The following is a 14217-nucleotide window of genomic DNA, read 5'->3' as shown; positions in this document are numbered from 1 at the left end:
TGTGTTCCTGAAGTCTCTCCATAAGTTGCTTCTAGCAGGCTCAGGGGACCATATGGGATTCCAGAATTCCAACTGCAATCTGTCCTGTGTTGGCCACATGCAAGGCTAATGCCTTACCACACTGTGCTATCACTCCGGCCCCCGCAGAAGTTTCTTAATTTAATGTAATCCCATTTGTTTATCTTCACTTACACTTGCTTGGTCAGTGTGTTTCATCCTTGAAGAAGCTTTTAGCTTCAATGTAATTCATGGAAGGTTCTGCCTATGTTTTCCTTTATGTATCTTATATTGAGGTCTGATATCCACCTTTTATTAGACTTATGTACATTAAAAGGTCAGAGTTCAATTTATTTGGCATGTATCTGACCAGTTTTTTCTTTCTTCTTGTTTTTGTTTTTTTTGTTTTGTTTTGTTTTGTTTTTTTTTGGTTTTTGGGTCACACTCGGCAGTGCTCAGGGGTTACTCCTGGCTCTCTGCTCAGAAATAGCTCCTGGCAGGCATGGGGGACCATATGGGACACCAGGATTTGAACCAACCACCTTTGGTCCTGGATCGGCTGCTTGCAAGGCAAACGCCGCTGTGCTATCTCTCCAGGCCCCTCTTCTTGTTTTAAAATATGTAATGCTTCATGAATTTGCATGTCATTCTTGTGCAGGGCCATGATAATCTTCTCTGTATAGTTCCAACTTTAGTATATATGCTGCCGAAGTGAGCACGTATTCAACACCTCTCATTGAAGAGGCTTTTCTTGCTCCACTTCATATTTTTTGTTCCTTTCTCAAAGATTAATTGGTCATATACTTGAGTTTCTGTCTCAGGATATTCAAATCAAATTCATTGATCTGAGGATCTGTTTTTATTCTAATGCCATACTGTTTTAAGTGCTATTGCTTTGTAGAACAGTTTGAGTTGGGAAACATGATGACTCCTATCCTATTTTTCCCAATGATTGCTTTAGCTATTTGGGAGTGGGAATGTGAGGCTATTTTTCCATTTAAATTTCAGGAGTATTTGATCTATTTATTTAATAAATATCATGGGTATATTTATAGGTACTACATTGACTCTGTACAATGCTTTAAGGTATGTTGCCATTTTAATTATGTTATTCCTCCCAAACCACGGCCAAGGGGTATGCTTTCATTTCCTCATGTCCTCTTTTATTTATTGAAACAGTATTTGTAGTTTTCTTTTTTTTATTTGATTTTTGTTTGTCTGTTTTTGGGCCACACCCAATGATGTTCAGGGGTTACTACTGGCTATGTGCTCAGAAATTGCTCCTGGCTTGGGGGACCATATGGCAAGTAGAAAATTGAACCAGGTCCATCCTAGGCAAGTGCGGGCAAGGCAAATGCCTTACCGCTTGTGCCACTGCTCTGGCCCCCTGTAATTTTCTTTGTATAAACCTTTCATTGATTCTGAGATACTTGATTTTCTGAGGCCCAATTATGAATGGGATTGTTTTCTAAATACCTCTTCATTCTTTATTATTGTTATTATTATCATTATTATTATTCTATAGGCTTCTAGACCACCAAAGAAATGATAAACAAGATACAAAAACAGTCCACAAATTAGGAGAAATTATTTATTCAACATTCACCTAACAAAGAATTAATATGAAAATATATAAGATATTAGTTAAAATTTACAATAAATTTAAGCATCCAACCCCAATCAAAAAGTGGAGAGAAAAGATGAACAGGAAGTTCCTCAAAGAAGAAATACAGATGGCCAAAAGGCACATGAAAAATTGATCTATATCACTAATCATCAGAGTGATGCAAATCAAATTAACTTTGAGATATTATCTCATACCACAGACAATGCCACACATTAAAAAGAGCAAATACTACTGGCATAAATATGGGGAGAAAGTGACTTTTCATTCCCTTTTGGCGGGAATGTTAACTGGTTCAGCCTTTCTGGAAAGCAATATGGACCTTCTTCAAAACTCTAGAAATTGAATTCCCATATGATCCAACAGTACCTCTCCTGGGAATATATCCTAGAGGACCAAAATCACGATGCAGAAAAGACATCTGTATTCCTATGTTAATTGCAGCATTATTCACAGTAGCCAGAATCTGTAAGCAAAACAAGTGCCTGAAAACAGATGAGTGCAACATTCCCATCACCAATGTCCAAAATCTCCTTCCTCCCCACCCAACCCCCACCTATACTCTAGACAGGCTTTCTATTTCCCTCGTACATTCTCATTATTAGTATAGTTCAAAATGTAGCTATTTCTCTAACTAATCTCATCCCTTTTTGTGCTGAGCTTCATGAGGTTGCACTGGTGATGGGTGGTGTTCTTTACATGACTGAAACCCAAACACAATCATGTATGTAATAAAGTTGTTTAAATAAAAAAAATTAAGAAAAAATAGAAACCAGATGAGTGACTAAAGAAACCATGGTACATCTATACAATGGAATACTATGCAGCAGCTATGCAAGCTGAAGTCATGAAATCCATATATACATAAATGTATATGGAGGATTTTATGCTGAGTAAATGAGTCAGAGGTAGAGGGACAGATCTAGAATTATTCACTCATTTGGGGGATCTAAAATTGTATTTTAACTATACCAAAACCAATTGAGAGAAGGGCCAGAAGGATTAGCCCATCGTAAGAAACTTGACACAAAGAGGAGAAAGTGCAGTCAGAGCAGAAAGAGAGCACTGTGAAAATGATAGTTAAAAGTGTTCATTCTGGTCAAGATCTGAGTGCTGAAAGGAGGTCAATTTATATGCATCATGCATTATCAGTAATAGTACTGTAAACCACTGTGTCTGAAAGGAATAAAGAAAGAGAGAAAGAAGAAGAATGTCTGTCGTAGAGGTAGGCCAAGGAGAGTAGTGGGAGAGAAACTCTGGACATTGGTGGTGGGAAATGTGCACCTGTGAAAGGATGCATATTGGGATATTGTATGATTAAAACTCAGTCATGAAAACTTTGTAACTGCGACTCACAGTGATTTAATTAAATAATTTATTTTTACAATAAAAAGGATTAAAAATAAATCAATCATGCAGCCAAAATTACACTATTTAGTATTTACACTCAGGACAAAAAAATCATCGATTTAAAAGCACATATGCACAACAGTATTCATCGCAGCTCTCAGCACAACAGAAGGTTATGGAATAAACCAAGTTTACCAATAACAGTTAAATTAATAATAAATATATGGTATATATACACAGCAGAATACTATGCAGTTACCAATAATAATTAAACATTGCAATTTGCTGCAACTCAGATAGAATTGGAGATTTTCGTGCTAATGAAGTAAGCCAAAGGAATGGCTTCACTGATCTGTGATATAGAGAATTATAGAAGAGAAGGGGGAGGGGAAATGCATAGTTTCAAAATGTGGATACCAAGATTACCTTTGAGCTATGGTCATAGAAATGGTCATAGAAAGGACAGTTAAGAGAAAAGGGGTTGGAATGACAGCATGGAGGTAAGGCATTTGCCTTGCATGCAGAAGGATGGTGGTTCGAATCCCGAGTGACCCCTGAACTCTGACTGGCATGACCCAAAAACCGAAAGCAAAAAAAAAAAAAGAGGGAGAGAAATGGGGAAGAGTAAGAAGACATGGACAGGGGGTTACAAAGGAAGGGGTCAGGGGCTTTAAGCACATCATTTGTGTAGATGCCTTGTATATACAGGCACATATATAATATACAAATGCATATACATACAATATGTACATATATAAACTATAGAAGAGCCAACAGTACTGCAAGCATAAGATCCAAACTACAAAAACAAAAACATAAAAACATAAAAATGAACCTGTCAAGAATAGGGCTGGAGTGAACCTGTGACAGAAATGACACTGGTGGTAGTATTAGTGTTGGAACATTGCATTCCTGAATTTCAATTTTGAGTAATCATATAATCATGCTGCCTTAATATAAAATAAAAACGTCTTAAAGCTGGAGCGATAGTATAGCAAGTAGAATGCTTGCCTGGGTTTGATATCTGGCATTGCATATGGTCTTCTGAGCTCTGACATTCCTATCATTCTTGATCCATGAGAATAGAGGTTGGAGAAAGCCCTGAGCACTGCTGTGTATTCCATTCCCCCAAATAATCTTTGAATAGAAGAGGAGGAAGCAAAATTTGTAGTTTCATTCTCAAAGGGAAATAAAGATAGATTCTTCCTTTCCTAGACAGTATGTCCTCTGAACAGTTTGTCCATCCTAACTCAGGCTCACTGACCTCAGGGAGTGCCTCGTGATGAAGAGCCACAAGCTCCTTGCAGCTGGTAGAAGTAGCACATTAGAAATTCATTTTTTCCTGTCATAATAACAAAGTGCAGAGAAGCAGCCTGGCTGTAGTTTCTTGTGGGAAAACACACAGAAGGAGACAGATGAAAGAAGCTGTGTTAAGAAGCTGTTCTTCTCTAATATTTCTTGTCAGAGAACACCATCCTCAAATAATAAATAAATAAATAAATAAATAAAAAGAGAAAATTAAAACAATCACTTTAGACTTGGCTGTCTCATTTCTAGTAGTAAAAGAATTCTTTTCCATCCATTCCCTTAGCCTTTTTTTTTTATGACTGGCAGTGTAGATAACTAGTTTATACACCTGGGAGCATGGTTCTTGGATTTCTTTCTCTTCAGTGAACTACTCTTAATCTAAGCATGTCACCCACCCAGATCACAAGATACACTTGCTTATTCGACTGGCCTCTGAAAACATGTCCAAATAAATTTAATTTGTAGGACTCTTTTCTTTCTTTCTTTCTTTCTTTCTTTCTTTCTCTTTCTTCCTTCCTGCCTTATTTCTTTCTTTCTATATTTCTTTCTTTCTTTCTTTTCTCTTTCTTTCTTTCATTCATTCTTTCTTTCTTTCTCTCTTCTTTCTTTCTTCCTTTCTTCTTCCTTCCTTCCTCCTTCCTCCCTCCCTACCTCCATTCCTTTATTATCTCTCTCTTTCTTTCTTTCTTTTTTCTTTCTTTCTTTCTTTCTTTCTTTCTTTCTTTCTTTCTTTCTTTCTTTCTTTCCTTTCTTTCTTTTGTTTTGTTTTATTTTTTTGGGTCACACCCGGCAGTGTTCAGGTTCCTCCTGGCTCTATGCTCAGAAATCGCTCCTGGCATGCTCAGGGAACCATATGGGATGCCAGGATTCTAATCACCGTTCTTCTGCGTGCAAGGCAAACGCCTTACCTCCATGCTATCTCTCCAGCCCCAATATTTCTTAATTTCTAGATATAAAAAATAAAAGATGGAAGATTAAGTGGTGAGTTTTATTTTCAGTATAAATGAATGTTATTAGAAGATTGTTTATGAGTACAGGTAAGAACATATTCTTCTGTATTTTTCCTCAAATATCTTTTGGTACAATAAAATGTCCCCAGGAGACTTTACCAGTCTCCAGGTATAGTAAAATGTGCATAGCTTAAGTTTAAGCCTACATTTTCAACTTAAAAGGCTAAAGAAAATCCAAAATCTGTGAATAAAAATTTTTAGATGGTGATCTGCTATTCTAAATATAATACCTTGAACTAGTGAATATTAGACTTTGATGTTTAGGAGAATAATAGAGAATGGAAGAATCCCTTGGCCTTCTTCCTGTCCTTCACTCTTGAAGTAGGTAATGAAAGTGAGAGGTGTCTTTGACATATCCTGGAAAAAAATGGATTTTATCTCTGAAGACAAAGAATGCTACAAGCAGGACTTGTTCAGTTTCTCCCAGTCCCCTGAGATCCCACCTAGTGCTCCATTATGACCTTTGTTCACCAATTTGCTCTAAAGTCCACAGGCCCATTTCTATGGGTTTCCTTATCAAGGTTCCAGTATCACATAATACTTGTGTGAAGTCAATGTGTATGTTCTTCTGTTAATCTGGTATTGTCAGAGTTCATTTTCAGACCCAGCCAGGGAGCCCAAAGAGATGGCAGGAAACTTTTTCCTTCCCACAATCACAGATGGTTATAGGACAAAATGGTTGTAAATATTTAAGTCAAATAGATAGTCTATTAAATAACAATGCCAAGTTGATTACATTTACTTAAATGTGAAAAAACTCATGTTTCATATTTAAAATTATGTAGCGAAATGTTTTGTTTTATTTTATTTTTTAGATGTTATTTTGGGGCCACATCTAGTGGTGCCCAGGGTTACCCCTGACACTGTGCTCAGAAATTACTCTTGGCAGACTCTGGGGATCATATGGGATACAAGGGATAGAACAAGGTAGATGCCTTACCCACTGTGCTATCACTCTGGCCCCAAAGATACTGTTTTCTATGGGCTCAATTAATTAAGGCAAACAAATAAAGAAATGGCCTAAAGAGGAGGCAAAAACCAGAATGAATAAAAACAGAGTGAATTCATGAAAAAAGATAAAATTGTTAAGTTCCTTTAAGTGACGGATTGTATTAAGTAATGTATAATCGCAATGAATCCAAATGACATTGATGGAACTCTGATGGAGTTTCCCAAAAATTGCAATATTCATCACACCAGATATGAATATTCATCTAATATTAAATAACCTGTTTTTGATCATTTAAAATAAGTTAGCAGCAAATGTACTTACCCTGTGACCTCGTTCATCTTTTCCTGTACCCCAATGACTCCTCCAAGCCTGAAAGTCTTTAAAGTCCTTGTGTCTGTCAACTCTTGTGCTTAATGTCTGAGGTTCAATGTCTACCAGTAGGGGGTGCAAGAGAACAATCCAGTCTCCAGGTTGTGCAGAGGGAAAGAAAGCTGGAAAAAGCAGGCCCTCAAGAAAACGGGCCTTGCTTGGCAGTGGTCTGAGTGACCATACAGCAATGAGCCACACCAGTCTTAGAGAGAAGCACACTCATCTGAAGTGGTGTTTCTTGGTTTCTCTATTTTGGGGAGTGGGCTGGAAGTCCTAGAGCCTTAGTCTCCCAGACTCTCCTATTAACAGATTATCTTGGGGAGCAATGAAGAGTGGGACTTATTTGTCCACCCCCTTCTCTCTTAAAGTCCTTTCCTGGAGAAAATGAGATTTCAGTCTGCTTCTGAGGTGTGAGATTTTATTTTCTTTGGCACCTGCTCTTGAGGAAGGCAAGGTTTAATTTTGGACTCCAGTCTGACCAAGAAAAAGATTCCCTCAAATAATCTCATGAACAGCAAACAGGTGGAAACTTCAGGCAAAAGTTCTATGCTTTCTCACCGAAGATTCTTTGAAAGGCTGTCGAGTTGCTTGCTGCCTGATAACAGTCTAAGTAGCCCAATGACAGAATGGCGTCCACTTTGCCTCAGGAACTCAGAACTGAGGGGGCATTTGCTGTCGTGCTGCTGCACATTGTGTTAAAAAGAAATTTTTGTGGGTCCCCCCCCCTTTGGCCCAATTGTAAGTGTTTTGAATTTAAAAGACACCTAAATTCATTAAATGTGTGAAATGATGGGAAAAAAGTGTGAAATTGTAACAGTCTGTTTGTAGTTGATTAATAGAAATCTCTTCTAACAATCCCCAGAACCTTCCGGGGGTCATTGGAACGGAGCAGCTGTAGAGACAGCAGGAGTGATTTTGACACTGCAGGATGAAGGCTGGACAGGGTTCCAAACAAGTGGGAAGAGTCCCATGCACTCTCTGCACTGGCTGGGCCTCTCGGAGATGATTGGCTACCAGGTCAAATGCATATGCAAATCAGCCAGCAAGGTGCTGCTTAACTCTTGGTCCTGGAGTGGTTTGTTTTTAAGAGACAAGATTTCATGGCGGTTGAATCACATCGAATGAACTGGCCACTGTGGCCACAGTTCCGTTCACTCAGGCCAGCCTGCTTCTTGTGCTGCCATCTGTGCTGCCAAGCAGAGATTCAGAACTCTGTGTGGCAGCAACTTTAGGGTGTCATGAAATGGGGGCGATTTGATGAGCACATACTTGGCAATTGATCAGTTTTCTAGTTTCCTAGTTTCCAGTTTCCTGTTTGCCACCCTTCCTCTGCTGCAGATCAGCCTGGACAGAGGCAAGGAAGGGAGAATACTACAACAATTTTTTCTTGCTTCAGGACAGTCCATTTTCCCATCATTTTTGATCTCTGCCCACCCCAAACCTGTAGTGTCTTTCTCTTAGAAACCCTGCGGCAAGCTACTGTTGTGAAGTTAGAAGCGTTTTGCCTTCGAAGAGGTACAAAGGAAACATCAAAGTAAATGTCCTCACAGTGACATAAGGATAGAATAATGGTGACCTAGCAGCTAGAGACTTGGCGAAATGCTGAAAGTAATTCACGCCACTCACTAACAATGGGAGATGTGTGACAATGATATATACCAGGAGACAAGGACAACCACTTTGCAGGGCTTCGATGCCCCACAAACCCAATTGTAGGCAGATCAATACTGTCATAAGACAATTATCAAAGACCATCAGCACATCATATTTTCATACCATAAGCAGCTCAAGGCGCCAGGGATGGCTTTCCTACAGAAAGCACATAGCATACATTTGAAGGGTGTGAAATTGACATGATTAATAATTATAGTTATTAGCACATGTGCCAGCTGCTCATGTATGGTTTATCCCTTGATTTATGGTGCCATAAATGCCCATCTCTCCCTCTGATGCCGAATCAAGGGGCACACAACCATGGGCAGAATGAGTCTTTCTCATTGCCAGGAGTTTCATCACAAATAAAAAGAAAAAAGTGGGCTGAAAATCACCCTGGATCTGGAGACACCTCCGTGAGAGAGAAGCCGTCTTTTGTTTGCATGGCTGCTTTATCGGCTGCTGAAACCTGTCTGTTCAATGTTCTCAAAGCCTTTGAAGTTTGGACTGCAACTAACAAGGGTCTATAGTTTTCCAGCCCCCCTCACTCACTGGAGCCCTGTTGCCAGGCTGCAAACAATTACTATACATATTACAGATGAAGCCACTATAACCAACAATAAAAGATGCAAAACCTAATCTTAGGGTGACAAATGTTAAAGCTTTTGTTGTCAAATGCAATTTGCGTTGTTTTCCCCCCAGAATTTCAATAAAAATTGTAATTGCTTCATGAGCAAATAAACAGATCTAGATGTTAACAACCCTCATGTAATAGGAACGGACTCTTTAGAAAAATCTGTTTGCTCAACCATCACTGTCTCCAGGACAGACTGCTCTAGCAAGCAGGATCCAGTCTAAACACAAGAATTTCTCTCATCATTGACCTAAAGTGCAAAGAGATAATTTCAACCATGACTCATGACTTTTATAACATCAAATTACACAGTTAAAAAGATTCATAAAGGATTATAAGAAATATGAGTTCTATTTTAGTCATTGGAGAATAGTGCTCTTTAGGGATATGAAAACTAAGAGAGTAGGTAGAGAAGAGACAAACATTTCAGTTTAGCATCATAATTATTCAAGTGCTATATTTGGCACACAGAAAACAGGCAATTGTGTTAGAAAGGAATGCTTTTATACAAAGCCAACTGATAGTGAGATTATAGGATATATTAAACCTCACTAAAGGTGAATGACAATATTGTTTACAGATTTTCTGAAAACATCAATAAAGAAGATTCAGAAAATCTTGAAGACTTTTCCTTTGCTGCCATCTCTTGTTTTCTCCACTGCTATTCTGTATCAGCAACAGGGTAGTGTAGCTAGTTGGAGCAATGTAAATGTCTTGCTCATTTTTTATCACCTCTGGTAGCTTCTACTCCTCAACCAAGACCAAGATATAAACATTGTTTATACTTGTAAATAGATTCACTTTGACAAAGCATGCTCTTACAGAACTTAAAAAAACATCTGGAAAGAAGTCAGATTTCCAAAAAGTAATAGGTAATGATTAGGGTCCTCTGTGGAAAACAAACACAAAATTAACAGCCACTTTCATAGACTAATTGAGGACAATTCACATTTCCAGGATCTTTGGAAATAACTTAGAAGAAATTGCTAATTTTTTTGTTTGTTTTTTGGTTCAGACTGCTAAATTTTACTTCTCTTGAAGTGAAAGCAAGTAACCCAATAAATCATGAAGCCAAGCTACTTTGAGAAAAGAGTTTTAGATTTGGTAAGTCTTTGTTTCAATTTGTTGCTAATTGCTCCATGACACTTTACCAAAAATCAAAATGGGAATTTGTGAATTCTTTTCTCTTATTTATAAATAAGAGAATTGTTAAGAATTGTTTGGCAGAGTACTTCAAAGAATTAGGTTTTAGTGTGTTTTTCAAGGAAAAGCATTTTATTGGATAAATAAAATATCAGAATAAATGCTGACTTGACTGCAGTATTGGACAGTTTCTTTGGATGAGTCACCAACACATGTAATTGTTTTGTGTCTGAAACCTACCTGTAATCTCAAACATCACTTATTGGATGCATCTTTGGGGAGTCCAGAAATTCTACCATAGAATGATATTCCTATAAATGATCAGTAGAATATTATTAGAGAACTGAAAAAATTATTTCTAGAGCTCTAGTATCCTAGAGCAAGGTTTAGTAAGATATATTAAATAAAACTAAATATCATTCATAGCCCATAAATAATTTTTGATGACAGATAATAAATTAAATATATCATCAGTTCTGACACAATTGGCACATCATGGATGAATAGATTTGGAATCTGAGTCAATCTCTCAGGTAGCCAAATTTCCTTAAAAGCTGCCAGAGACCAGCCTACTAATGTTATTAAATGCTTTTGGAAGTTGAACTATACACATGTGGCCACAGTAGATGCCAATCAACATGTAGTTTGGCTTCTGCCCAGGATAGAAATTTAGTAGGAGATATCATTGCTTAGAGAAGAGAATTATCAAAGATTTAGTCTTTACCTCATATAATTTACAAATAATATTAAGAAAAAAACAGGCATAATCATGTAGAATTCTAAAAATCTAAAAATGGTTAAGAAATGTATGATCAATGCTAAAATAAGGCACAGAATAAAAACATATCATTGGAGATCTGAAAAAATAAGGACTCAAGTGAGAGATGTCAAGAGAAGCCTAATACAACAGGTAACGTTTTGCTTTTATCTTGAATTGAGGATGGATTTGAGAGACAGAGGAAATTGGAGACTTCCACATGTAGGAATAATGATGGAAGAAAAGTGCCCTGTTTCTACAAACTTTGTGAATTAGATTCATTAATCTTTTAGTTGAAAAAGCTTCTACTTCTATTTATTGTAGATCATTCCTGTCTGTCAATTTATTGGTTTCATCACTCTGCGATGCCTTGGGAGTCCCTGGGTTATAAAATTCTGTGCCTGTGTCATGTTCTTTGTCTTATGATTTTATAAAGTGTTTCTCAGATGGTTCTCATACCCAGGGTATAAGAATATGACAGTCTTATATGGCCATGTCAGTTCTTTACTTTAATTTTCTTTTAAAGATAGTTTTTCATATCTTTAAATGAAGTGATGGTGAGTATGCCATGCAAGAACTATGTCACAATCAGGGAGGGAACATTAATATAACTCATAATGATTGTAAATGAATTAAACATTAAGATGACTTAAATTTCCATATTGGGTGACTGCAGGTGTGGAGAACCACCACAAATATGGATTTTTAATAGATTTTACACCCATTATATGTTTTATCATCCCATGTATTCTCCATATCTTCCTCTCTGATGAGGTAAGTTTCCTAATAATTTCTGATCTCATACTATGATGATATAAGGCTTTATAATCACAGGATCATATTTTTAGTTGAGGAATAATAATATACTCTTTTTCCTTTAAAAGGACCCCTTTGTTAATTTGTTTTCCTATGGGTTTGATTTTTAGCATCAAATAATTTGCTTTGTATTCTTTCAGGGGGTATGACTGAGTTGACTTAGTTTTAAGTCAACATTAGATTAATTTCAATACGTTTGCCCAGAAATGACAAAAATAACTGCCCAAAACAGATTTTGCACTGGGCTTCGAATTTCTCTCCAACAGTAACAGTTCCTCAACACTTTATAGTATGATCATTTCAATAGTTTTTAAAAGCAGTAAAAAAAAGTCATAAATGTCATAAATGGCAGTTTTTTCATTCTTGCTTTCATTGATATTATCTCAACTTTCATAAGAATAGTTTACATTAAGTTCATTTTAGTCCATTATAAGACAATTTAAAATGCTTTCATAGTACATTGTAAAATGTTAACAAGATGAATTTCATGTGAAAGTCATATTAAATCTCAAACTTCTGTACATATAAGTCTTATTTATAGTAATGAACAACATAATAGAATATCTAGATTGAGATTCAAATACCAATCAAATAACAAATAATCACATAGCAAAATGTGGTTTAATTGTCTCATATGATAATAAATACTATATATTGGATATATCATTAGATATATAGTATATATAGCTATATAGACTAGATATATCTATATATAGAGTATATAGTCTAGATATAAACTAGACTTGAGAGCAAATATTTTCTTCTTATTATAAAAAATGAGGATGTTTATCACAATATCTCAGGTGTGTGTAAAATGGTTTAAGAAATAAGAATCTAGGATATAGGGGCCGGAGATATAGCATGGAGGTAAGGCCTTTCATGCAGAAGGTCGGTGGTTCTAATCCCGGCATCCATATGGTCCCCTGTGCCTGCCAGGGGAGATTTCTGAGCATAGAGCCAGGAGTAACCCCTGAGCGCTGCCGGGTGTGACCCAAAAACATAAAACAAAAAATAAAAAAAAAAGAATCTAGGATATAAATTTTATCTTCAAGACTGTATACCTTTTGGCAAAATATAAATATACATAAATTATTAGTTGTAACATTTTTCTTTATTCAGAAAGAAGTAATGTTTTTCTTTATACCTCTCTAACTGACAAACTACTAATTGTGAATTTTCACATAACAAGTCCTTTATCATAACTAGAGCACTTTAAATATGTGGCCTTTTTCAATGTAAGAATATTTTTTACTTTAGTTTTCTATTTTTGTTCACAAAGCTTAATGTATTCCTGCCATCTGTATAATTAAAACATAAGTTATCAATTTAAGCCACTTAACCAAGCAAACTATGCTTCAGTTCTCATAGGTTTATTATAGCAACAAGCAGCAGAAATAGGCAAGTATATCTCTTATCCATTGCCATTAGATTTTGAAGATTTCACTCACTCATTAGCTTATACTTAAATATCAGGCCATAAGGGTGATTAAGAATGGGGCTTGATTTTTATGTTTTAACCACACTCACCTATTCCCAGGGCTTCCTCCTGGCAATCTGTGTGTCATTGTAGAAATGTCTATTAATCTTTCCCATTTTATTGCTTTTATCTTGTTGGCTTACAAATTTTATATTTATACTTTATAAGTATTTATACTTATTTTAGATATGAACACTTTGTCACATGAGTGGTGGGTAAATAGTTTCTCCAAGTTGGTAGTGCATTTTTTATTCTAATCATTGCTTTTTTTTTCACAATGCAAAAGCTTCTTTTTTTTTTGTTTTTGTTTTTGGGTCACACCCAGCGGTGCTCAGGGTTTACTCCTGGCTGTCTGCTCAGAAATAGCTCCTGGCAGGCACGGGGGACCATATGGGACACCGGGATTTGAACCAACCACCTTAGGTCCTGGATCGGCTGCTTGTAAGGCAAACGCCGCTGTGCTATCTCTCCGGGCCCGCAAAAGCTTCTTGAGTTGATGCAGTCCCATTTATTTATTGTTGCTTCCATTTTCTTGGCCAATCGCATTGAATTATTGAAGCTACCTCTAGAGTCAATACCATGAAGGAGTCTGTCTATATTTTTCTCTAGATAGTTTATGGATTCAGTCTAATATAAAAAGTCTTGATCTATTTTGAATTGACTTTTCTCTAAGGTCTAAGTTTATTTTTTGAACATGACTGACTAGTTTTCCCAAAATCATTTGTTGAAGAAACTTCCCTTGCTCTACTTTATCCTCTTTGCTTGCTCCTTTATCAAAGATCAGTAGCTCATATATTTGAGGATTTGTCTCAGAGCACTCAATTCTCTTTCATCAGTATATGAATCTGTTTTTAATTCTAGTACCACACTTGAATATATGACTGTATAATAGAAAATTGGGGAAAGAAAAGCCTGCCATTTTCTTTTTTCCCTAAGAATGCGTTGGTTATCTGGGGAGAGGTATTATTCCATATAACTTTCAATAGCATTTGGCCTATGTCCTTAAAAATGTGTTAGGTATTTTTATAGGTACTCTATTAAATTGATACAGTGCCTTTGGTATTGTTATTATGATACCATTAATAATTTCAATCTAGGAACAAGGGATATGTTTCCATATCTTTTAT

At 36.4% G+C, this 14217-nt stretch overlaps 1 non-coding gene across 1 annotated transcript; it reads right to left on the bottom strand.

Moving 5' to 3' along the window:
* Positions 1–610: 610 nt before the first annotated feature.
* On the bottom strand, positions 611–716 carry LOC126031754 (U6 spliceosomal RNA). The gene has a single exon (XR_007503585.1). It is a non-coding gene; the product is annotated as a U6 spliceosomal RNA (small nuclear RNA).
* Between the last annotated feature and the right edge of the window lie 13501 nt (positions 717–14217).

Source organism: Suncus etruscus, chromosome 15, assembly GCF_024139225.1.
Source record: "Suncus etruscus isolate mSunEtr1 chromosome 15, mSunEtr1.pri.cur, whole genome shotgun sequence".
Lineage (NCBI taxonomy): Eukaryota > Metazoa > Chordata > Mammalia > Eulipotyphla > Soricidae > Suncus > Suncus etruscus.
Note: the sequence above shows the minus strand (reverse complement) of the source record. Positions and strands in the feature narration are given on the sequence as shown.